Source organism: Gobio gobio (genome assembly GCF_949357685.1).
Source record: "Gobio gobio genome assembly, chromosome: 4".
Classification (NCBI taxonomy): Eukaryota; Metazoa; Chordata; class Actinopteri; order Cypriniformes; family Gobionidae; genus Gobio; species Gobio gobio.
This window is the reverse complement of record NC_137100.1, coordinates 39,907,187-39,934,862: the sequence shown is the minus strand read 5'-3', so window position 1 is coordinate 39,934,862 and position 27,676 is coordinate 39,907,187.

Sequence of the window (27,676 nt, the reverse complement as noted above, 5' to 3'; positions counted from 1 at the left end):
AATGATTCCTACTGAAAGTCAGCACATGTAAACACCAGATCGGTTTAGATAACGTCTCAAGTAAACAGTCCACCGAATCTTTCAATCGGAATGACAAAAAAGTGCGCATGTAAACGTGGCTAGTGACTATACAAAGACTGAAGGTGAGGGTGTAACTTAAGTAGTGAACAGAAACAAGATGATTAACAAGACACAGCTGGGACAAATGAACTAATGAGGGTAACCTAGGAAATAGAAAAGTGGCGGGAAACTAAGACAAAGGAACACATGACAGAATCAAAACACAACTGAAAGACCTAACAAACAGACAGACATGTGACAATATTTATTATACTTGATACGCATTAAGCTCTCCTCTTAGTCAATGTCAATCTCCTTCAACATGCTCTACTGAATGAGGACAAGACCATGTAAATTGCCCTACCTAAGAGAACTATGATAAAAGGAATTACAATTACAATTTTATATTTTTTTCCAACAAATTGAATAAATCCATTAAAAAAAAATCTAGGGCCCTATAAATTTCCGCAATCACGGACGGAATCGCAGATTTCTCATATTAACGCAGAATAGTGTCAACACAGAATTTCCCGGAAGTTTACATATTTGGAATGAAAAGCTGTTTTGTGTGGTAGAAGAACGTATGTCTTTGGAAAATGCAGACCAAGCAAATCTGGGCGACACAACCCCTCCCCTCATTTCAGCTCCCCCTTCAAAACAATGAAAGTATGGAGAAGCGGTTCACCGCGGCTCTGCTTTCGTCGGCGAAAAAGTAAAAAAAAAAATCAACGCTAAGCCCTCAGTACTGAGCCGAGCAGTTCCCTCGCGGGGAGTACTTACTGTATTTTGCCTGGTTTTTAATGCACTTTAATGTACTGTATGGAAAATAATCTCTTAAATGAACTTGAGAGAAAATGAAATGCGCAGGACACCGTGTCTGATCCGCGTCATGTTCTGAAGCGGTAGATGTTAAAGTGACAGCAGCACTGATGATGTCCGTCATTAATGTTCATCAAAGAACAACAGGAACAGAGAAAATTGTAGCTTTAGTGATGATTAATCTATATTTCACTTATTATTTGTGCAGTTAAGAAAGGTGTTGATAACTTTATTCAATTTCTGTGTAGACTATGTCTAACAGGGAAGGCCACAGGTAAATATAACATTTCTTATAATGGGTTTATGTAAAGATTGTTTTAAGTTCAATTAAATTAAAATATTCAATTAATTAAATTATTTTTTTAAAGCCTAATAAATGTTGAAATTGGTAGCTTTCAGTTATACTGTAATGTCAGTGATGTTTCATAGGCCTAATTCATAAAAAGATGCCATTACAACAAATATTTAAAATATGCTGTCTTTAAATTGTTTCTTCATTAATTTGGAGAGTAACTGAAATTAATACAATATCAAAATATTAAAAACTCCAATGTTTTTTAATTGCAATTCATCATGATTAATTGCAGAAAAATCAATTAATTTGTTTTTCAGCACTAATATTTTGTTATGACTTGAAGTACTTAGAGTGCAGTGTTATGTTGCATCATGCCGTATTTGTCCTGAAAAGTACCGAGTAAATGTGATGTTTGTTACCTCAATACATTTAAGGTCATTCCTATTTTATGTTTTATAATCTATTATATTAACATTAAAAGCACACTATTTTTATGACTAAAATAACAGTCAAGGGCAAAAAAAAACCTGAATTCCAAAAAATGAAAACAGAAAAAAAGGAATAAGCAAAAATGAAAGTGGAAAAAACGGCATTTGGGAAAAAATAAAACAAATTTTATAGCGCCTAAAATCACTATTTTAATGTTCCATAACTTATCCCCCATTGCAAAGTTTATATTTGAACTCAAGGGTACATGTACCTTTAGACTCTGTGAGAATTAGGGGGGCTAAAATTGTACTAGATTTGGAGCACTACTGGTGCTTTAGACTAAACTTTAACATTTCTGTATGCCTGGAAATCCTTGGAACGAGACTGTTGCCTCCAGCTTGCATATTAGTGTCATGGCACATGATTGCAGCACTGAATGGATTCTAACACCTCATTTCTCTCCACGGGTTTTACCGAACCATCCAACGCTTGAACATTTTAAACCTCCTCAAGAATAAAATGGTGGTTTGGAGCAACAGTATTATTGCCACTGTATCATCCCAGGAGGGGAAAAAATTTGTTACAGGACTCCTATACATAAAACAACTGTGCACTGCTCAACTCAACTCAATCTATCATTTCAGTATCCTGGCAGAGTAACAAATGCTCAACCAATGACAATTTGAAATGGGGCTGTTTTTCTGATTTTCTGACCCAGGGAGGAAAGGGGGTGTGTTTAAGAAACATGTCTGAAAACAAGCAATTTAATGGCACTAGTCATGTCACCTTAACATTTACCATGCAACTACCAGTGCTGTACAATAGATGTTTTTTATACATTTTGCTAAGCTTTCGGAAAATGAAGAGCAGATAAAAGATACAGGATAGTGTTGGGTAGAAAGGGTTCACATAGTCCTAAGCAGTTTGGTCTTTTTAACCTTTATGCCAACCATCACTTCAGTTGATCAGAATTTAACCCAAAAATAAAAAAAATGTGTCATAATTTACTTACACATATGCTGTGAGGGTGATGATTGTCTTTCTTAAGTGTAACTCAATCAAAACTCAAAATAGCATTTTTTAAAGTGCGCTATCCTTTTAAACATGTAAACTTCCCAACTTCCTAGTATTTGTAGGAACAATAAAATAAATACATGTGTGATACATTTTTAATGCAGGGAGTAAGAAAGAGAGAATTCAATCAGACCTCAGCTGAAATCAGTCACTCTCTTTCAGCCTAGTCGGATACAGAGGAGCTTTGTGAGACCTGCATCACTCAAGGAAGCAGACTGAAGGGAACCTTGTTTGTGTCTTATGTGAAAGGTCAAGGGTCATAACAGGCCAAAAGGACAGGGAGCCCTAAGAAAAGAAATTGTTTTTTCCAATTCGAGAATTTGATTCCAGTTGATTTGTATGCATTATCTGTAAATAAAAAATAATTCTGCAAATTGGAACCAGACTGAATATGGGAGGAGCAGCTAAAACTAGCATTGGTGTCCTTTAATGATGCAATCAAGTTTGATAGAACAAACGCTAATAAGTATGTTTATACTGTATTAAATAGGTTACAAGTTTGTAGAAACACAGACCAGTCTCTTTTCTAAAATAATTTTCACCAATGCTTGAACAGAAGCTTATCATGCTTGGGTTATTCCTGACTGAACTCATTTTATATTACAATGGACATGTTTTAATGGCTGATCATGGCTATCACATTCATCTTCATGGGTCTATGTTCTCTGTGCTTCAGAATGAACTGCTTGTCTGTCCTGTTCATCCCATAATATGTTCTACAGGCTATGCCACAGAAAGCAGGAGGCCCCTTCTTTCCCCTCACTTTAACTGGAGCTGAAGAACCATGGGACCCTAAACATCCTTCTTTGTTTCTCTCAGAAAAAAAAAGAAGGAAATAGAAAAAAATGGAAATGGAAGCAGCATGTGGGGGAAAAATTCTGAATTTTCTGATGACTTGTGAGAGGTATACAGGAAGAATAGCATTAAAATAAAGGAAGGGTAATGTAGAAATTAAACAGAGTCAATATCATATATAGAGTGTAGTAGTTGAACGGATCACAAAACTCATGGTTCAGATCATATTACGTTTTTTGAGTCACGGATCAGATCATTTTTTGGATCGGCAAGAATTTTTTTTATTTGCTTTACATCTATTACTTAAAGCACACTTTAAATACTCTGATACCACAGCAAAAACTACTTGCCTAACTAATAAAACATTATTAAAGGCAAGTGAACAATAAGAACAAATACACCAATTATAAGCATCTAAGCAAGGTCTAACTGTAGAATTCATTTCAGATACAGGAATGCAATAATTAAATGTAAAATAACACTACAGTGTTCACTGTATACATTGTATATAGATTATTCTGTTAAAGCCATGTTTTGTTGTTTGATTAACATTATTGACATAGTCTATAAAAACTGTTGTTGTCTGTCACTTTAAGACCTAATGCACGGATACAATATAATGATGCATATCCGATTTCTTTCTCAACTGTTTACATTCACTTTAGACATAACCTACTGTGTTTACGAGAATACTTGCCGAGACAGGTATTTTGAACATTTAGTTTGTCGGTGTGCATCCAAGTGCAAGGAAACGTGAAAGAGCAAGAACTTTGCTATCTGAAACGCGCCCTATTTGTGCGTGCACTTTGTGCACACAAGTACCGAATTAAATTCTCTTTTGCCTCTTCTAGCACTGGAATGGTTTAAAATCTAGTGACTGTGTGAACTGGCAAGACAAAATACGCTTTCACTCTATAGTGGTTAAACCTGCCATAAATGCGGGAATCACATGTGCGCCAAACCCTGGGGTCTGTTCTGTATGATCACGGATCAACTACAATCCATTTAACCCCTAATAGAGGGTTAAAAATTTGCCATTGAAAGTAATAATTAATAGCCACAGCCATGCTTATTCATGGAACAAAATTATACACAAGAATGCTTAACTCAGAATTTCTGATCTATTGTTAAAAACCTCGATTAATGTATCCATATTTGTGGGATGACGGTTTAAAATAAATGAGAAATTCATTTTTCAATTATGTTTCCTACAGCAAAATAAAATGGCTTTTTCAACAGAAGAGCCATCCATGTTCTGTTCTGTTCTGTTCTGCTCATATATATATATATATATATATATATGTGTGTGTGTCAAGTTAAACATATGCACATATTGTGTTCCTTGTTACATACATCTGCTGGGCATATGAACAGGCCTGGGCCCACAACAACCATGACTGTTTGCCATACAGTCAATCTTCAACTCAGATCAAGGACAAGTGCTCCCTTGTCTCTCAATGAAACTACTTAACTCATCATAAAAAAAAACTATTGTTCGAAACAGTGCCATCAATGTTGGGAGTAACGTATTAAAAGTAACATTATTTACGTAATCAGATTACTTTTTTTGTAATCTGATTACCAGTTAAGTAACATATTTCTTTTAAATTTGCAACAAAATATCAGTTACATTTTCAAGTAAGTTACTTTGTTTTCCCATTTATTGACTGACACCTCTCCTGTCCCAATGTTGAGAGAAATACATTTAGCATTTCCATCAGCCTAAGGCCTATTCAGTTCACTTTTGGTGTGAAAGGGCCTTTACATTTACCAAAAATAGAAAATTGTACTTTTTTTTATTTAAAAAAACATTCAAGAAAAGCAGAAGTAAAGTAGAAAAGAAAATAAGTAACTTTCCCCAACACTAACTGCAATGTGGAATATACTAATACTGGTCAGGACTAAACACTTTGACTTAGGGCTTTAAATTAGTAGGAGTTTTCTAGCTTAGTGGCAACAAATCGTTTTGATATGTTGGAAATGTTGGAAGAATTTAAAGGCATTTTAACTAGATATCCATGAGAATAATTGTATATTCGTTTGTTTTCTGAATCACGCATGTCAAACAATCTGTTCTACCGTGGCTGGTTGATTTACATGTCAGTCAGACGGTCTCTTCCTCTTTAAGTGGATGAGGACCAGACTTTACTGTCTAAAATCTGGTAATGTAAAAGTATTGTTATGGCGATTATTATGCAATAGAATTTTTTCATTGTTTATCTGAAATCAGTTGTCCATTTAGATTATTTTTTTGCATCAATTAATCAATCATAAAGACACAATAAAAGAGACACAAGAAACATAAGCATAACAAAATATAAAGAAAAGTATAAATAGTTCACACCTCAAAAAAAACGGTAATTATTTGCTTATGTCTAAGTTGCTTTTTCCCATACATTGAAAGTGGATAGGGACCAGAAACGGCTTAAACATTAATTCATGCGCTTATCCACATTCATGGGAAACAGCAGCTTGGACATTCTTCTAGATTATTCATTTTAGTGTTCCACAGAAGACAAAATCATGCGTCTTTGGAAACACAAAAGGATGAGCAAACAATGACAGAAATATATTTTTTGAATGAACTATTCCTTTAACATCTATGAACTTTAAATCAAACATTGCCTTAACAATTCACAGTTTTTATCCCCTCATTTCGAGTGATTTTTTTTTATTCTGTCCTCCTGCTGTCGGCAATAAATCTGCATGTTGAGCGTTTAAAGATTAATGTTTCTCTCTCTCTCTCTCTCTCTGCATCTCTCCCTCCCACCATCTCTCTATCCGTCCCTGCATTCTTTCTTCGTTTCAACACCCCGGCAGTACCCTCACGTATGCATATGTAAATGGCTCTGCCTCTGAGCCGGTGGAAGTAATTGTATGCATTTTTAACTGGCCAATCGACTGACAGATAGGCATAGATTGTCTCGTCTACCTCTCTTCCTCTCTCTCTCTCTCTTTCTATCTCATTCTCCCTCACGCAAACACACACACACACGCTCAGTGATTTTTTTTATTTTTAGCTCTGTGCCTCCCCCTCCAGATGCACAGGAATCATTATGTTGTGGTGGTCTGCTATAGGGCGATTAGAAACTAGAAATCTCTCGCTCTCTTTCCCACTAGTGCGATATTCTTAATACAGCTATTTGTGTTCTTCCATGACCTATGAGTTTGCCTGATTTTGATAAACTCCAACAACAACAACAAAAAGCCCAAGTGATCAGAAATAAAGAAGCTTTTTTTAACAAATAGTTCACTTGAATATTAAAACTCTCATCATGTCGTTGGACTTTTCTGTAGAACACAAAGGGAGAAACTCTGAAGACTGTGCCGGTTGCTCTTTTCCATACAAATTACAAGACTGGGCAGAAGCACCATAAAAGTATCATAAAGGTCCATTCAACTCATGCACTTTATATTCCAAGTCTTCTGAAGATATATAGCCTTGTGAGAGACATTTTACATTGTTATTGACAAAAAATCTTCCCCCAATTAGTAACCAAATCATTCGGTTCAGTTTTGTGATCCAGATCAACAGTGTAATTGAAAAAAATCTCAAAACAAATCTTTGTGTTTGTGTGTGTGTGTGTGTGTGTGTGTGTGTGTGTGTGTGTGTGTGTGTGTGTGTGTGTGTGTGTGTGTGTGTGTGTGTGTGTGTGTGTGTGTATATATATATATTTTTATTTTTTTTTTATTTTTTTTTTATTATTATTATACGTTTGGGACAACATGAAAGTGAGTAAATAATGACAGATTTGGATGAACAGTCCCTTTAGTTTCCTACCACGCATAAAATAACCCTGTAGCAGCCATAATGCTGCATAAAATACTGCATTCTAACATTCAATTGACCTGTTGGTCTGTCACTGAATAAACACTTGGTTTAGGTATTGTCAAATAACTCATTCATTTTTCTTCATTTATTAAAAATGTATTAATTTAAAAACGATTTACTGTTGTATATTCTAAGTTAAAAGTGGTAGAGCCTCTGGAACTTAATTTTCTTTAATTTATCATTTGAAAAAAATTGTATCATTGCCTTAACACATTAGTATTCGGATTAGGATTCTGCATTAGGTTGCAGCTCTGCCCGATGTTAACCTACAATTATAAAGTACTACGCATGTTAACATAATATGCATGCCTTTACATATGGCTTTTATTGGGTTATTAAGTAGACCAACTTGTCTTTTGGAATAATTCAATACATTCACACTGTGTGGTTAAGAAGGTTGTGCCATTACTTTTGAGAGTAATGTGGACCCTGAATGAAAATTACTAGCATTACAATGAGATAACATTGCTTATGGCACACCAAATCTGGATACAAATCAAGTGCTTCTCAGACCATTGCAAGCTCACTTGAAATTTAGCTGTTTATTTCTCTACTTCCATAGAATCACGTAACTATTAGTAGATGAACAGCAGATGAATTTGATTCAGCAGATAATGACTATAACAGATCAGCAATGCTGCAATTTTCTGTTCCTTCAATGCTGTTGTCATTTTTAGCTTTGTGACAGTTTTAGCTGTGGCACAAACGATGTCAACAGAAGAAATGTTGTAATGCTCCTTTACGTAATTATTGTTTTCAGTTTCGTTGTCAAATGAACAGCTTTTTGTGGAAGACAACTGCATTCAGAAGAATTCTTCTGATTATAGGGATGGATATGATATAAAAGCCAGATTAGAAAACTTTGGTAACTTCCTAAACCTTTTTGAGAAAATCACCAAACTAGGAGGTATCGAATAGGTATCGATGTTACTGAATGAGATATCAGATTAATATGCTTTTCTTTTCTTTTTTTTAAAGCACCAAAACTGGAGATAACTTTTTTACTTTGGACCTTTCAAATTTGGTTGTGTCATAGAAATACATTGTTTGTTTACTCAAGAGATCACTCTTAGCACTTTTCTGCTCCTTTTCCGATTTCTTAAGATGTTCCCTGGAATAAAAAAAAGTGGCAGGACCAGTTTCTTTTTGGGAGGACATGCAGGAGAAGTTATAATCAAAGATGACTCCACTCAGACTATCAGAATCACTTCATGTCCAAGTGCACTGTGATGGGCGGCTGATGTTGCTTTAGGACATTTTCTGATAATCTCTCCTGTTCAGCACTCTTTCTCTTTTTATAACTCATTCTCGATCTTCTGAACATGAACAAACTTGAACAAAGTTATCAGAGAGCTTGGGTTGTATACATAAAATGACTGGTTCAGAAGAGTATCACATATCATTTCTACTATATCACATTACTGGCTCCTCTTTATTTTCTGCAAGATTAAAAAACTAGTGCATGCCTATAAAAACAACGTTCATATTTGTAACGCTGCACATATAGCTTACAGATATAGCAAAACATTTGTCTACAGAATTTGCATTGAGGCTAAAAACAAAGCTTTATGGAGATAAAAAGGGGAGGACTTCACCTGGAATAATTAGAACAATTTGTTGTTGCACTTCAACTAGCGGCCTGCTGGTTGCAGCAATTCAAGACTATTTATCAGGGTAATTTCACAGAGAATTGCTCACTATTTTAAACTTGCACAAAATAATTTGTATACAGCATATAGAATGCCATATGTTTGGCATTGCTTCACAGACACTGATAGAAACATTTAGGAATAAAAATCAAAAACGTTGTTGGCTGTGGTCCAAATGTGATTATGAATGTAATCTGTACACATCCCAGAGGAAGTGCACATTGTAAGTCTAATTTACAGAAAATGATTTGGACAAGTTACACATGTTGTGTTGGCAATTGTGGTGCTCAGTGACAGAAGTTCATCACCTTAACTAGCTAGTCTGGTTATCAGGGTATCAACACTTTTAATGAAATGCCGCTTAATACTCGATATATGACTGCTAATACACATGTTGTGCTACAATAGTTTAGAAATATATTAAGAATATAGGGTTTAAGAGTTGGCTCATTTTAATTCATGAGATGAAATTGGTCCATAAGATGAAAATAAATGTAAGAAATATCAAGAAGAACATATAAATCAAGTAGTCTGCAAGGCCTACAAAATATACAAACTTAAAAATAAAATAAAAATTACACTGTAACTATATGAATTTCTCGTTTTCATTCTACTTAAATTCAAATTGCTATGCTGCATCCTGTTTGGTACAACGAAGCAAATTTTATTTAAATTCAGGAACTGAACTATAATTTAAAAAGCATTCTAAATTCATCTCTGAATGACTCAGACCTCTGATGGCATTCAAAATTACTTGATTGACAAAGTGGTAACTCAGACCTCATGTCCTTTTTTAATGACAACACTTTTATCACAGATGATGTTCACAATAAGGTTTGAATTCCACCAGGGTCTTGTGCTGTGGCAGAACTAGACTTTTATACATGGGATGGCCAAGGCTACTTTAGGGGGTCCATAGACCGTGAAAGAATATCATGTTTAATATTTGTTTTCATTGTTTTAACCCATGTAATATTGTAATAAATAAGCTACCAAAATTGTAGATACCACAGAAATTTCACAATTCTCAATTCCAACTTATATACCACAGCAAAAACTACAAGCCTAATAATATAAATTGAAAACATTATTGAATTCAAGAGAACGGTCAGCAATAAAATAAGAAGAGTGCTACGAATTAAGTGCTTGAAGATTCAGGTCTAACAGTTATTCAGGTACAGAAACTGAATAATCAAACGTCAAACAACATTGCAAAATATTCACTGTATAAATTAAATATAGATTAATGCTTGTTAAAGCTATAGCTACAAAAGTTATTTAGTTAAGATCAGTGAGTGATTTTTTTCTTTTGTTCCTTGATTAACTTTAATAACAGACGGCAGGAGGTAGGCTATAGGCTGCTGTCAATGACAATATTGAATCCAACATATTGACATGCATCTGATCTGATTTCTTTCTCAACTGCTTACATTCGGTTAAGACCAGCCGACTTGGTTTATGATATTCACCAAGATGGCCATTTTGCCATACTTTTATAATTGTCCGTTTATGCCGCACACCAGACACATTGCGTTCTTGTGTTTAAGGCAGCAATGCAAAACAAAACTAATCCCCATACAGGCAAAAAGTTCACTTCAAGAAAGAAAAAAGGGGCATTGATGTGTTTGGCTGTAAAAACTGCGCAAACGGAAACAGAAAGGGCAATTTATATTATATCTCTCCAGCACAGACTTGCCGAAATCGGAGTGTCTATTTACACCAAGGGCAAAAAGCTTACCTTGTTGCCAAGTGCTATTTGCACTAACTCCACCTAACAATGCTTGTTTGGGGAAAAACAAGATTAAAAAAATAACAGATGTATTGCAACATTTTCAGTGGCATAGTCAGTAAAGCATAAGGCTTAAAGATCTAGGTTGACGCGATCGACCCGAGTTCGAATCAGTCTTTTGAAGCGCTCACTCTTCTCTCTTTTCCTATCACATGTCACATTGGAAAGGCATTTGCTTTCAATAAAAATTAACAAAATGTTCTATAAATGGAAATTAAGTGCCTAACTAAATGTTTACTAACAATAAAAGCATTTATTGAGTAGGGTTAGTGATAGGTGCTTTTATTGTCCCATTAAAGGAGAACTCCGATGAATTTTTAAGTTAATCTTGATCGTTATACCTTTGTGAGTACTGTCTATAGAAAAAAAACGAACCGGATTGGTGCTTGCAACACGGAGCAGTTACAGTTAATGCCCAGAGCTCCCACTCAGCTAACACGGCAGCTATGGGGGCATATACATAAAGAGTGTCTTTGTGCCTCTTAACAGACACAAAATGCAATTAAAACGTCTGTCCAATAGGAACAGGGCCCTTACATGACAACAAGATGCGTTTAGCAACTTAGCCATTGTTTAAACTCACCGAAATAGTGTTTTAGACGGCAAGCTGTAGTCTCGCGCTGAAGTCCCGTGGGAACTCAGTTGTAGCCGGTAAAAATGTAAATAGTCCAGGGGGGAGGAGCGTTACGAACCATTTCTTCTTCACTTGTGAGCCGATCAACACTCTTCACACACAACGCTCCTCCCCCCTGGACTATTTACATTTTACCGGCTACAACTGAGTTCCCACGGGACTTCAGTGCGAGACTACAGCTTGCCGTCTAAAACACTATTTCGGTGAGTTTAAACAATGGCTAAGTTGTTTATGTATATGCCCCCATAGCTGCCGTGTTAGCTGAGTGGGAGCTCTGGGCATTAACTGTAACAGCTCCGTGTTGCAAGCACCAATCCATTTTTTTATATATATATATATATATATATATATATATATATATATATATATATATATATATATATATATATATATATATATATATATATATATATATATATATATATATATATATATATATATATATATATATATATATATATATATATATATATATATATATATATATAGACAGTACTCACAAAGGTATAACGATCAAGATTAACTTAAAAATTCACCGGAGTTCTCCTTTAAGGCGTCATTCATTTAATAATTTTAATAAATATAATATTTTTTACACTATTTATACTGTTATTATTGCATCCTGTTTATGTACAACAATACTGAGGAGCAAATAGTATTCATCTGTCAAAATAAAGTATAAATAGCAACTAATTACTATTTATATTGCAAAGAACTACTTTTACATGGTGTAAATAGAATATGTCACTATTTTCACTTAGTATGCTATTTCACTCAGTAAATAGCATCTACAGCTATTTGCACAGTGCAAATAGCCGCTGCCTTTTTAAATTCTACATTTTGGACACCCCTCTGACTCTGCCACTGGTCTTGAAAAAAGGCATTACCCTAATATTTTTTCACTGAGAGAAACAACATATCAAGCACATAAGACTATACAATTATATACAATTGTCTTGTTTGCATGTAACATTATGAGGTAGGCCTATTGAGAAACAAAGTTGAGAGAGGTGTCTTTTTTCCTTTAGTGCATTTTTTCATTGTCAAACAAAGTCACGTCTAATTTTTAATGATTAATGTGAACATAAATGAAACCTCACTACCCAAACATCTTTCTAGAGCTTAACAACAAATGTATTTTAGCCCATTGTAAGGTGTCAGAAAATGTGCTGCAATGTGGCACTGTACATGCCTACTTTTGCATATACTTGCTTTTATATTGCTGCAAGGGTGGGAAAATTCACTTAAATCTACATGTTTCCTAATATACACAAATGTATTTCGGTTCAGAAAGGATTCACATAACAGCCAATAGATCTGTGTAAATCAAGCAGATATTCCTTTTTCTCTTCTTGTCAACACGACCATGCAGCACTGCTGTGGAGCATTTTCAGTGCTGCAATGTACAGGCACCAGCGACACACAAGGTGTCATCACGACCACAAATCACTTCCTTGTGAGTGTTTCTTCCACCAACGACCCCCCCCCACACACACACACCACCACCCCCCAAATCTTTTCTCTTCCTCTCTCTTTCTTTTTCCTCTCTCCAGCACGCCATATAGGTCGGAGTTAGTATATATCTCAATTAGAGAGCTGGGGTTGGAGAGGGGGAGGGCTTGTGTCCAGGCTGACTCCTCCCCCCCGGTGCCCCACACCAGCCCACTTAAAGTGGAAGCAGCAGCGCAGTGCCGTCTGGAGCCCTGTCAGTCAAAAGCCCTGCGGCCCTTTATGCAAATCCGTCTGTCTGTGGTGGACCGGGAGGGGAGGGGGGAAACATGTCTAGATTTGTTTGTCATCCGTTATGCCCTCCCCTTCAATTCTTCCACTTCATCTTCTCTCTCTCACACACACACACACACACTCTCTCCTATATTCCGTCTTTCCCTCTTCTTCACCTTCCCTCATGGTATACCTTGACACTTTTATTTCTCCTTTTTCTCTACTTCTCTCTCAGGTCCAATAACCTGTCCATTTCTACAGCCTTGAGATGAGAAATTGTGACATAGCTGTGAAACTGGGAACCAGTGAGGTGAAGCATGCAATGCTACTGGGCTCTAGAATCTGGGTCGCATAAAAATGGAGCCTAGACATGTGTGTGTGTGTGTGTGTGTGTGTGTGTGTGTGTGTGTGTGTGTGTGTGTGTGTGTGTGTGTGTGTGTGTGTGTCTGAGAGTGAATGTCTGTGTGCACATGTAGAAACATTGTAATTGAGAGATTTAAAAAAAGATGCAGATTTAACTTAATTGTACAGAATATATTAATACATACTTTACTTAAAGGGGTTGGAATTCATTCACACAAACAGGAGCGTAAATAAAATGTCTTTCAGCAAACGTGCTCTTATATGGGTCAACTTCCCAATTGATAATGCACCTAGTTTTGGAGTTCTTCGAAAAAGCAGACAGACTATTTAAAAATTCCTCTAGGAGGATCACCATAATTCCTCCACCTCCTCCCCAAAAATATCCCCATTTTCAAAACTCTCAGAAAAGCGTCATGTTTAAGAAAACAAGATGTCTCAGTGCATCCCTTTGGAATACCCCCTGTCGTGAAATTCCTCGAGACATCAAACTAAGACAGACAACTGAGACAAGAGCTGCGATGATCTTTAAAACTGGTGACCAAACATCACCCGTCGCCAAAAAGCAGCATCTTCATCTGCATAAATAAAAACAGCAGACAAGATTTTAACTAAATAAACACACAAATAGTTCTGTTAAATCATCTGCTTGTCTAATCCAAATGAGCATCTTCAAAAGTAACGTTAAGACTACATTGTCCTTCAGGCGATGACAGAAATTAACTGAATTTAAAAAGTATATAGAGAGAGAACTTTTATTTAACATGATAGATGTTGTTATTCATTGACGGGATCCTGATGTCATATATTTTGTGCTGTATTTTAAAAAGATGTATAACAGCAAAATCTTCTCAATTTACTCAATGGCAATACTGAAACATGCAACTAAAAATACACCTCGATGTTTAATTTGAGGTGTACTCGATTGCAGAATGATTCAGAGTTATATTTCACAGTTGCTGCTTCATCTTCATGTTTTGTTTACGGATTGTAAAGTCCAATACACAAGAGTTAATACATTTGAGGAAGCTAGAGCGAAAAGAACTCGCTCCAATGACATGCCAAAACTAGATCTGAAAAAGGGTGTGTGTGTGTTTGGTAGTAACAGTACTCACCTGTGGAGACCTGTCGTCTTTCTCTTTTCTTGTCTTTTACGGCACATTGCTTGTTTCCACACTTCTGAAAGACCACATAATCATAAATGTTAATCATAACTAACTACAGTCTGACAAACTCTCCAAGATTAACAAAGTAATGTTTTATGAATAGTCCTAAAAATCCTCTCCTCACCAGGGCCATACATGCACACAGCAGAATATGGTTGCCAGTAATATTTGAGGAGCCATTCACACAAAACATGTACTTGTATTTTAAAAGCAGGATGAAAAAGAACGCAAGAATGGTCTCAAGACAACTTTTAGAACTTTTTTAACTTGACATGGCATCAACACAACGCTCATGTGCGAAACGCTGAAAAAGCAGCAAGACGCGGCACAACTGTCAAAGGCATCCATCTAGACTAGTAACTAAGCCTAATGCTGTGTTCACACCAAATGCGAATAGAGCATCAAAATTGTGTCTACCGCGTCTAGTTTGACGCGTGAACATTTTGAATCCGTTCGCAGCGAATTGTGTGCGTGTAGAAATGGAGCGTTTGAAGCTAAATAGACGTGCGTTCAAGGCACTCCAGGAGAAATATGTCATAAAACACCACTCTGCCTCTTTTCATTTTCATAAAAAATATATATTAAGCATTAATAGCCACACAAATGTGGTCCAGGCAACTCCTACATTATCTTCACTGCATGTATATTTAAATATCCTTAAAAAATAAAGTTAAGAAACTTCTCTTTGCCCTCAGTCAAAACGATTTGGCAGACAACAAATTATTGATTCATGACACCAAAGATCGCCCGTTAGATCTACACAAGACACACCACTACAGGACATTAGAGCCAGCGGCAAACGTCAGAAGGACTGGCCGAGGAGAGGCTGCTCTCGCCGGGTTAATAAGCGCTGAGTGCCCGGTGATCGCCTGAATCTCACAACTCCAAAAACACAAGGTTATTTTTTTTTAAATAGGCGCTCTCTTTATAAATAAACCACAGATTTGAGCTTTAAACAACTACATTCCCACCTGAAAAAGTCTTAAAACTACATTTTGTGACACAATAATAGTCTTTTTAATTTATGCAGGGTTTCTCATCACGTCACTTTACCACATGACAGAAGCGAGCAGACTCCTGATTGGTTAACGCGGCGCGAATTTACGCCAAAGTTCAGATTTTTCAACTCGGGTGTCAGACGCAAATTCGCTTCAAACGCGTGAATGCACAAAAAGCACTACTCGCGCATAACGCGCGTATCACGCAAGACGCTCAATTTGCGTCCAATTCGCGCGAACTGGACGCGTGAATGAAGCGGAATCGCACCCATCGCACCGCGAAAATTGCATGTATCAGACATTTTGTGTGTGTCAACGCGCCTTTCCATTGACTTAACATGGAAATCACTCGCGCCAGACGCTCTATTCGCGTTCGGTGTGAACGCAGCATAACCCTAACTAAAACAATTAAACATTAAAGGTACACTATGTAACTAAAACTACATGTATTTTGTGGAAGAAGATTGTTTTGGTTTGGCTCTGTGTGACTGCGAACAAATATGGTTCTTCTCATAACTTAAAAGAGAGAGAGAAACTGAGGTTATCCTACTGCTCATAAAACATTCACTATAGGCTTAAGAGATATTACCAGTTCGGATCTCAAGCTGGCTAGCTAAAGACGTTAGTGTGGCTAAACCATTAACAGACAAGGTAAGTTACTTTCTTAAAAATAAATTCCAGGACAGCACTACAATAAAATGACCCTACATATGGCATATCTGTTCAATAAAATACCTTACTCCCCTATAGAGTAATAAAAACGTCATCTCCGACTCTGTCACCTTTATAATGTTTCGAATTCCACAGTTCTCCCTTCGAGAAGCCAAGCTAGTTTTGAGTACCAATTGGGCGGGTTTTGCTGTGAAAACCTGGCAACCCTGCAGCAGACTCTTCTCTGTTTGGCCTTCTGCATTTGTAGTGATTCCCTGGAGCAGAGGTCTCCAAACTCGGTCCTGGAGGGCCACTGTCTTTAAGAGTTTAGCTCCAACCCCAAATAAAAACACCTGAACCATCTATTCAGTGTCTTACAAGGCCCTAGTAAGACACTGATTAGCTGGTTCAGGTGTGTTATTTGGGGTTGGAGCTAAACTCTGCAGGACAGTGGCCCCCCAGGACCGAGATTGGAGACCCCCGCTGCGTCCCAATTCGCATACTATCCATGCTAAATAGTATTCAAAAATATAATTAGTATGTCCCAAATCGTAGTATGTTGAAAAGAGTATTCCAAAGATACCCGGGTGGTCTACTATTTCCGGTCAGAATTCAAAGTGCAGATCGACGCACACTCTAACGGCTGATATTACCCACAACCAATTGCGAGTTGGACGAGGATTCCATTAGAACTACAAACATGACAGTTGTGCGAGTCGACGATTAAGCAGAGCGGTTTAGATAAAGGGGTTTGAGTGATCAATTATCAGTATTTAACCTAACGAAAATATATTTATTCAATGTTATCCACATTATATTTCACCAGCAGCAGCATTGTGAACTTTTGTAATGATACGTTTGGCCATTAACTTTTAAATGCATCATTATATTTAAACTGCAAACACATGAGGAAAGTCTCTGCATTAAAGACCCACAAATGGCAGATCAACATGCTACTAAGCTACATGCTACAAAGGCTAAATGTCTTACAGCCGAGTCTCTAACGTTATCACCGGCGGCCATCTTGTCACAGGCAAGCTTTCTGGTGGGCTCTGTGGTACCTGATGGAAGGTGAGAGACCTGCGAACACAAATACTCTCATCTCCTTGAAATCTTGACTTATTTACAAATGGTTTGGTTTCTTACAAACGTTATTAACGTGGCTATCATTCTGGATGCTTGAACAAATTATGAATAATTATTCATAAGTATGCAGCAGACATCCTAATGTTGCGTTCCAGGCAGGTTTTTGAGCCCGTAAATTACAACTGCAAACCACGACTCACGACTTTGTAGTGTTCCAGGCAAAGTCACGCCAAACTGCCTGAGCTCAAGGAATTGTGTGGTAGTTAGATGTAAACAAAGCGTGGCGGACCGTACGGGGTGTATGCTCATTTACAATCATTTCTATCGCCAAAGGTGCTTACTTGAGGGTGCTTATTTGAGGGAAACGGAGGAGAAAAACAGTGCATACGGCAAGAAATGCTGTTATACCTTTTATTTTACGTTATTTGTATATTTGTTTCATAAAAACCGCATCCGTCGGGGGCTGCCATTGTTGCAGCGCAGCGTTCCAGGCAACCCGTAACCCGTGTTTTTCCAACCTTCTACCCGTGAAAGTGCACTGGAACGGCAGTCAAACCCGTGACTTCCCACCCGTGAACTTGTACTAGATCGATGTACTCCCAGTTACGAGTTTTGACGTCACACAGCCCACGAAGCAACAATGGCAGCCCCCTACGGATGCAGTGTTTATGAAACAAATATACAAATAACGTAAAATAAAAGGTATAACAGCTTTTCTTGCCGTCTGCGCTGTTTTTCTCCTCCGTTTCCCTCAAACAAGCAAGGAGTAAGCACCTTTGGCGATAGAAATGATTGTAAATGAGCATACACCCCGTACGGTCCGCCACGCTTTGTTTACATCTAACTACCACACAATTCCTTGCGCTCAGGCAGTTTGGCGTGACTTTGCCTGGAACACTACAAAGTCGTGAGTCGTGGTTTGAAGTTGTAATTTACGGGCTCAAAAACCTGCCTGGAACGCAGCATAAGTCTCCCAAATGACGCACTATACACTTACACTGACTATGTACTTATTCGTCATTTGGGACACAGCTATACTCTTCTGCAACACACTCAAAAGTATGTACTTTTTCTTCACAAAAAGAGTACATACAGTACTTAGGTCGTAGTAGCCTATAAGTAGGCGAATAGTAGACGCAGCACCCTTCTCTGGAGGGTCGAGATTCCCGCTCATCTTGACAACTAACGTTAGCCTATGCCATTCCACAGATGGTGCAGGTGCTGGTTCCCTCGATAAAAACCCAATAGGATTTTACCATAGGCTTTTGGATTATCATTCAAAAAAAACACTAAAGAAAACAAGCTCTGTGATCAACAAAGGTTTATGATATATTATTTACACTTTTTGTCCATCAAGATAAGCTAAAGGTAACGTTAGGCCTTTAGGAACTAACGTTACACCACTGTCGCTCGACTTCAATGTCACAATCACTAAGTTAAGCTTCCGACAACACTTTCACTTTTTATCTAAAAACATTTTCCCAGAACGTGTGAGTTAAACTAGTTTATAAGAGCACAATTGTGAGCATAATGAGGCTGTAAAAGCAAACTGAGTTTACCTGTTCGGCGTGATGATGTTTAAACTCCCTCTGTAGTCCATTTAGCCGCTTGTTAGCAACGCCATTTCAGAGACACGTAACAGCTTTAACTTTAACAACGCTTTCAGGCTCTGTGTCACGCTCTCACTCTGCCCAAGTAAATCCAAACCGCCAAACGATTTCAAACAATAAATACCGTTTTGGCGCACTTAATATGGCATAACAGTTAAAGCCAGAGACCTTGAAAAAACAACATGCTTTCATCTCGCGGTGGCGCGCGCGGTCGCGTGGTTCATGGAGCTCTCAATAGCAGATAGGCAACAGCCTCACTATACAGGCATTTGCACACATTTTTGGTAAACAGTACAGCATATTGTGCATTCATTATTACATCAACAACATTTACAGGATCATTTTATTATGGAGAGTGATGGAGATGCAACATTGTTAACATTAATGTTAATGTTTTTCTTGTATTTAGCCCTCAGGTATTCCTTACTAATTGGTCACACTCACACACATTGGTGGTCAAATGTGACCATACACCTGAACTATTTTTCAATTAAATAAATGTTCTATATTTTAGTTCAATAATATTTATTGAATATTTTGAGGAGATATTTTGGTACTAAATACTACTTGTGCAATAATCATGGTCCATTAATGACCACTTAAAATATTTTTCTTCTAATATTTTTATTATTACGGTTAAAATGCAAATTAGAGTCATTTTGTGGCTGGATGGCTGGAGTAATGCCATTACCCACTAGGTGCCTGTATGACTCTTTAATAAATAAATATACTTGTAGGCCTATCTATAGTTGCTCCAAAAAAAAGTATTGCAGATCATAACTGCTTACTTGTTTTTTAGGTTTTGCATTTGAATGCATATTTAGACATGATCAAACAATAGATTTCTTTACATTAGAAATTTTAAAACGTTAATTACTTGCATCCTAATATTTTTTTAATGATAAGCACACACAAGTGAATATTAATATATGCAAGCAATTATAATTTAACCCAAGAAAAGTTTAAAATAGTCCTAAAAGGGCAAACTTATTTCTCCTTACAGTAGGCTATATACATGAATTGATACTGAATCAAGATCGAAATCGATATTTGTGCCAATGTTGTGCAAAGTTTACAACTGCTCAGGTAAACTTAATGTATGACCCATTTCAGGGGTGACCAAAATTATGATTTAAAATCAGTCCGAGCTAGAAACGTATTTTAATATTATAAGTACACTTTCTTTGACACTAATTAGTTCCCTTGATTCATAAATCGTGCGCATGATTTAGCCTACTATTTTTTCCTGTACGTCATGTGCGGGGCTCTGTAGGATCACGCCTGCACCCTGTTTCACAACCACTAAAAAAGTATGTTCTATATAGTATGAATGTGTGCATGAATGTAATTAGGACGCAGCAATCCTTCTTTTGTCACATATTGTTTTTCGCCTATACTTTATAGTAGGGAAGTGTGCGATTTATTTCAGATGCAGCCACTGTCACTGTGGTTATTTATTTATGTATTTAGAAATTTGTGCGTTTTCAGCATCATATGAAATTGGTTTAGAAATGTAATGAAAATGTAAATAAAGGCAGCAAAATGTAATAACACAGTTACACTAATATTGTGCTAACCTGCATGCTTTTACACTCTAAAAAATGCTGGGTTAAAAATAACCCAAATTGGGTTGAAAATGGACTAGCCCAGCAATTGGGTTGTTTTAACCCAGCGGTTGGGTTAAATGTTTGCTTAAAACAACCCAATTGCTGGGTTTAAACAACCCAATCGCTGGGTTAAAACAACCCAATTGCTGGGTTAGTCCATTTTCAACCCAAATTGGGTTATTTTTAACCCAACATTTTTTAGAGTGTATGTATTAGCTAAATTATTTATAGATTAGTTAATATTTTAACCAATCACCCAAGTGTTGTTTTACCAAATATTAGCACAGCTGTAATTTGGCCATGGACATAAGGACAAAATGGTGCTTTTATATTTATTATTTAAAAGAATAAAAATAAACAGAAATTGACAATTAGCACATGCATTTGGCTGCAGGAGTATTAAAACAAGTAGCCTGCATTTGGCCTTAATTCTTTTTACAAAAAGATTTTTCAAGTAGTCATATTGTTTTAATCTCACATGATTCTTTATTTTCTTCTCTTTTAATTATTATTTCTAAGAGTGTAGATTTGTCACACAAACGGCACAGCACTACCCCCCACCGCCACTCACCGTAGCCATGGAAATGCTACCCAATCCAGAGCCTCGGAAATGCAGGGAGATTCAAGATTCAAGATTCAAGATTCAAGAGTTTTATTTGTCACATACACAGTTATATACACAATATACAACTGGCAGTGAAATGTAAACAGGTCCGCTCCATGGACAGTGCAAATAACAGTTACAAGAAATTAAATAGAAATAGAATAAAGTTAGAATAAAAAGTATTAACATAAGTAGAATTATAAATAAATCAAGTAAAAGATAAAAATAGGAAATAAGATAAAAATAAAAATATAAAAAATATGTGGATGATAAGTGAGATAAACTGTAGACTTAAAAATAAGTGGTTAACATAAAATATATAATATGTATATATAAAGAAGTATAATGTGCAAGGTTTATTACAGGTTGTTACGCAGTAACAATAGGGACGTAAAGTAAAGTGCAGTGCAATTGCAGTATGTGGATGTTAATGTTGAAAGACCGTATGTTTATGCGTGTGCGGGGGTGAAGTGAGTCACGTGACTGAGTTCAGGAGTCTGATGGCCTGGGGGAAGAAACTCCTCCTGAGTCTTTCAGTCTTTTCCATCAGGCTACGGAAGCGCTTACCAGATGGCAGCAGGGTGAAGTGAGAGTTTGCAGGGTGATTAATGTCTCTGATGATTTTAGTAGCTCTACCTCTGCAGCGTTTGGTGAAGATGTCCTGCAGAGACGGGAGAGCTGAGCCTGAGATGCGCTCGGATAAGCGCACCACTCTTTGCAGGGCTTTGCAGTCGTGACTGGTGCTGTTCCCGTACCACGCTGTGATGCACTGAGTCAGGACACTTTCTATCGCCCCTCGATAGAAAGTTTTCAGGATGGCTGGTGAAACCCTGAATTTCCTCAGCTGGCGCAGGTGGTACAGTCTTTGCCTGGCTTTTTTCACCTGTGTCTGGATGTGTGTAGTCCAGGTCAGATCCTCGGAGATGTTCACACCCAGGTATTTGAAGCTGCTCACTCTCTCTACCGGTGTCCCGCTGATCATGAGAGGGGAGTATGACCGATGCTGTCTCTTCCTGAAGTCCACAATCAGTTCTTTGGTCTTGTTAACATTCAGAGAGAGACAGTTGTCCTGGCACCATGATGTCAGTTGCTCCACTTCGTCCAAGTATGCCGTCTCATTGTTGTTGGAGATGAGACCCAGGACAACAGTATCATCAGCAAACTTGATGATCGAGGTGGAGCTGTGTGTGGACAAACAGTCATGGGTGTAGAGAGAGTAGAGCAGGGGACTCAGCACACAGCCCTGTGGAGCTCCAACACTCAGGGTGATGGAGGTGGAGGTGAACTGGCCTACTCTCACCGCCTGGGGTCTGCCAGTGAGGAAATCTTCAATCCAGAGGCAGAGAGAAGAATTCAGGCCTAGATCCAGGAGTTTGTGTGTTAGCTTAATGGGAACTATGGTGTTAAAGGCTGAGCTATAGTCAATAAATAGCAGCCTGACATAGTTCCCACTTTTGCTGTCGATGTGAGTGAGGCAGGAGTGAAGGACGTGAGAAATGGCATCTTCAGTCGATCTATTGGGACGATAGGCAAACTGAAGAGGGTCCAAAGTGTCAGGAATGGAGGAGCAAATGTTGTTTTTAATGAGTCTCTCAAAGACCTTCATGACTAAAGATGTGAGAGCCACTGGACGATAGTCATTTAGGCAAGAGGGTTTACTGATCTTAGGTACAGGGATGATGGAGGATCGTTTGAAGGAGGTGGGGACAACAGATGTAGATGTAGGGAGGGCGGGAATGGCTCCGAGCCTTCCTTCCACCTCTCTTTTTAGACAACACTGCTACACACAAATACACGCACAGGCGGCATGATTCAAATAAGTGAGGTAGATATTTACATGCACACCAACCATGTCACTGTTCTCACCCTTTCTGGCTCATTCACAGACACATTCAAAAAAAAAACTGGGATGCTAACACTTCTCTCATTCTTCTCTTGAATGCATGGCCCTCAAGAATTTTCAGAGAGACTCATTAAGATTTAGACTTTTAACGAACATTAAAAAAAACATACCTTGAAATTAGTAGTATTTTCAAACTTGAATGTTAATGACAGTTCAGTTCTTGGAAGTTGCAGTTTATGCACATGTGGTAAAGACTATTAATCTTGAATTATTTCCATCTAGAATCTAGGGCACTTCTTGCCGCCTCTGTAATACACTCTTAAAAATAAAGGTACTTTGGCAGGGTGTATGGTTCCATGAAGAACCGTTAATATCCAAAGAACCCTTCCATTGCACAAAAGGTTCTTTATAGTGTAGAAAGGTTCTTTAGACCAGTGGTTCCCAACCACGTTCCTGGAGGACCCCCAACAGTGCACATTTTGCATGTCTCCTCAATCAAACACACCTGATTCAGGTTATCAGCTCATTAGTAGCTACTCCAAGACCTGATGTGGGTGTGTCAGACAAAGGACACATCCAAAATGTGCACTGTTGGGGGTCCTCCAGGAACGTGGTTGGGAACCACTGCTTTAGACTATAAAATGGTTAGGAAAAAATGGTTCTTTAAAGAACCTTTCACAAAACGGTTCTTCAGCGAGGGAACCAAACATGGTTCTTCTATGGCATCGCCGTGAAAACCCCTTTTTGGTTTTTCCTGGCACTTTTATTTTTAAGAGTGTATCTAACTATATTTCCTTTCTCTCACCAGATTACACTCACAGTAACCATATAGCTTTAGCAACCATCAAGGCGTATAAACAGGTGGTCATTGGTGAAGTGTGAAATATCTTTAGTGTTAAAATAATATCTCGCCAGCTTAATATGTATAGACAACAATAAGTTAGCCTTTTGTTGGTTGATTAATCAAAGATGTTATTTTGAGGACTGGGCTATATCTGTTAGTCCAACCAATGGCAGATAGGGAGATTGTTCAGGAAACCTGGGAAGGATTTTTTTCTACTCATAATTTTACATAACCCTTGCAGAATATGCAATATTAATAATTTTAACAAAATAAGAAGGATCATAAAAATTGCATGCACTTTTTTTTATTTAGCACTGTCCTGAATAAGCTATATCACATAACAGATATTTACATATAGTCCACAAGACAAAATAACTGAATTTATTAAAATTTCCCCGTTCAAAAGTTTACCCTTGAATCTTACCTAGATAATCCACATTTTTATTTATTTATTTTATTTTTGTGATAGTTGTTCATGAGTCTTTGTTTGTCCAGAGCAGTTCTGTTCTGTCCACTGTTCTTCAAGAAAATCTTCCAGGTCCTGCACATAGTTTGGTTTTCCAGCATCTTCTGCATATTTGAGCCCTTACCAGCAGTGACTGTATGATTTTGAGATCCATCTTTTCACACTGAGGACTATTGAGAGACTCATACGCATTACAAAAGGTGAAAACATTCACTGATGCTCAAGAAGGAAACGCTTTACATGAAGAGCCGGGGGTGTTAACTTTTTGAATGGCATAATCGGGGTAAATTTGACTTATTTTGTCTTGTGGGAAACATGTAATTATTTTATGTAGCTTCTGAAGGGCAGTACTAAATGGAAAAAATAAAAGCTTTAAACAAAATAAGAAAAATGTACATCCCCCACCCACTCTTAATGCATTGTGTTTTCTTTCGGGATGAATTATTTCATGATTCGAAAGTTCAAAAGAACAGCATTTACTTAAATAGAAGTCTGTTGATCAATTTAATGCATTTTTGACGAATAAAAGTATACATTTCTTGGGGGGGGGGGCATTGACCGCAAATCTTTTTTATATGTTTTATTTATCTTTGGTTAAATTTTGGTCATGAAACAACGTGAAAACAAAAAGAATATATTATCTTCTTCTACTTTTCGTTTTTGTAAGTCTGCATCTGCATTGCAGAACATAAATATATTATAAAGTTTACATTTTTTACTGCAGAAACATTGCTGCAATTTAAAGTAGCACAAAGATTATAATGCTTATTTAGAACTACCATATGTTAGTCTTCATAACCGGTCCACCGACTCATTATTATTTTGGATACAATGCAGGTGTCCACACAGGTTTCTACCGCTACATAACAACATTAATGTAACAAACCACTTATGTATGAGTATGTGGAGAATGAGAACTCAGTGAGAAACAGATTGTGTAAACCACCAGCAAAATTATTCTACTAATCTCAAAAGCACCATCTTAATCACAGATCAACATTAAAATCGCATGTGGAGATTCTCAAAATTCTCATGTTTTTCAGGCTATAGTGGCAGGCTAAGCATCTGAGTTACTTTTAAAAAGGTTGTGGGTTCAATCCCAATGGCCGCATTACTGTGGCCATAAACCACCATTACCATCGTCCCTCAAATAAGTGCGACTATATTGTACAGTAATTCCATTAGATAAACAGCATCTAAAGCTGAAAATACTTAACACAATTAAACACAGGTTACCCAGCTTCTTGCCGGTTACCCAGCACTTTCCAAATTTCCATTGTTGAAGGCTGTGTTGCAAGTAGCCATAGGCCTACAGCAGCCAGATAGAGAGAGAGAGAGAGAGAGAGAGAGAGAGAGAGAGAGAGACTGCCAGAGGGGCCTCCAGGACCTAAAGCTCCTTAGACCCCACATTGGTACCCAGCCTTCATGCCTTGTAAACAGAATTGCAATTTCTTTCCATCTCCTGCCTAACACATTCTGCTACACCAAATATAGCCGCCTATTTCCAGCTCCCCAGCTCTAACGCGTATCCTCCCCCTCAGCTGTCTTGCAAAGGGGGCATCTAATCTGCTTTCTTCTTCACCACTCGCTTGCATTGTAAACCGATCCAAGAAAATATGAAGGGAGAGGGTGGAAGGTGCAAGGATGAGAGAAATAAGAGCGATAGATGGTATAAAAAAAGAGAGTGAAAAGATAGAGAGTGAGGCCAAAAGAGAACGGGGGAGAGAAGACGATGACCTAATTACAATTGCCCACAGTGTGAACCATCTCCCTTTGAAGAATATGAAAATTGCAAAGAGACAAGGAAAGCCAGACCAGCCATGATGTGCGAAACACACAGCAGAAGAGGAGAGCAGATTGAGTGCGTCTTGCTTTTGAAATCCTTATCACACATTCACATCTACGTTTCAGACAAGTGCACCAGAGCAACGATTCTTGGTTGTTCCAATGATGTTTCATTCAAAAGGTATAGCTGTCTCCTAAAAGTGTGAAAAGTCTGGATAACTCAGATGTAAATGCTCTATATTGTTTTGAAGAAATTACTACCTTGTTGCATAGACAGATCAAATGTAACCTTGTCAAAATGCATGTTTTGTTTGGATGAGAGGTTTGAAAATGAACGGTGATTAATGCGCTTGTTGTACTACACAGCTCCCCTCAGGTCACCAAGTAGTTGTTGTTGTTTTGAGAACTGAGAATCTGTGCCCATGATTTTATAATGTGTACTTCCAGTTTATAAAGGCACAAATCACAGTTCATTACCTCATTTTAACAATTCATACCAAAATGTGGTATATTATATTGTTTGACTGAAATATTGGATTGATTTTGTGAGTGCTGATTACTGATAGTATACATTACAAAATCATGCTCACACTCAACTCTCAAACAAATAATCCTCGGTGGCCTGATGGAGGTCGATGTAATGACTGTAAATGATCAGATGCTGTGATATTTGCCGCCACCAGACCAAACATGTAGACAATATCTCCCAGGATCTCGACAGAAATGCTTTCTCAAGATACAAGCCCATAAAGCAGTGTTTCCCAAATAGTGTGCCGTAGAAAATGATCAAATTCCAAAAAATTATAATATAAAAAATAAATGCTAAAAGAATATCATCGCACTGAAACCTTGTATCACTATATTTCCTAAAATTAATGCTTTTCCTAATTGCTATCGATCAAATATTTAACCAATAAAAAGCATTTAAAAGAGGTTGTGACTAAATCTCGGAACTCCATTGGCTCCTCGAACTGTCAGTCAAACCTCATAACTCCCTCCTGCATTTAGAAAGGGCTGTTCACAGTTGGAGATCTCTGCTTGCTTGGAATGCAAGGGTAAATAAAGAACATGATGTTTGAGTAAGTACAGCGTTTTCTTTACTCAAGAAACACTATGTCCATAAAGGCTAACGTTTTTTGGATTTGAAGAGCGAAGAATAATCTTGCCGTCTAGTTGCATTGCGCTTCATCTTTTAGATTTTGATCAGAGATTTCAACAACAAGAACTGAGCGCCCATATAGCTACAATAAACTTTATAGACTGGTGCGGGTATGACATCACTTTGTAGGCCAAAACCCGGAAGCGAGTTAGCATTTTAATGGTTGCTAACAAGTGGCTAAATGGACTATAGAGGCTGTCGGGGACATTAAACATCATCACACTGAAAAGGTAAACTCAGTCTGCTTTTACAGCCTCATTATGCTCATAATTGTGCCCTTATATACTAGTTTTGAGATAAAAACTGAAAGAGTTGTGGGAAGCTTATGGTGACGTTGAATTCGTGGGACCGTGGTGTAGTCCGTTTAAGGCCTACCTTTAGCCTTTTACTTCTGGCGAC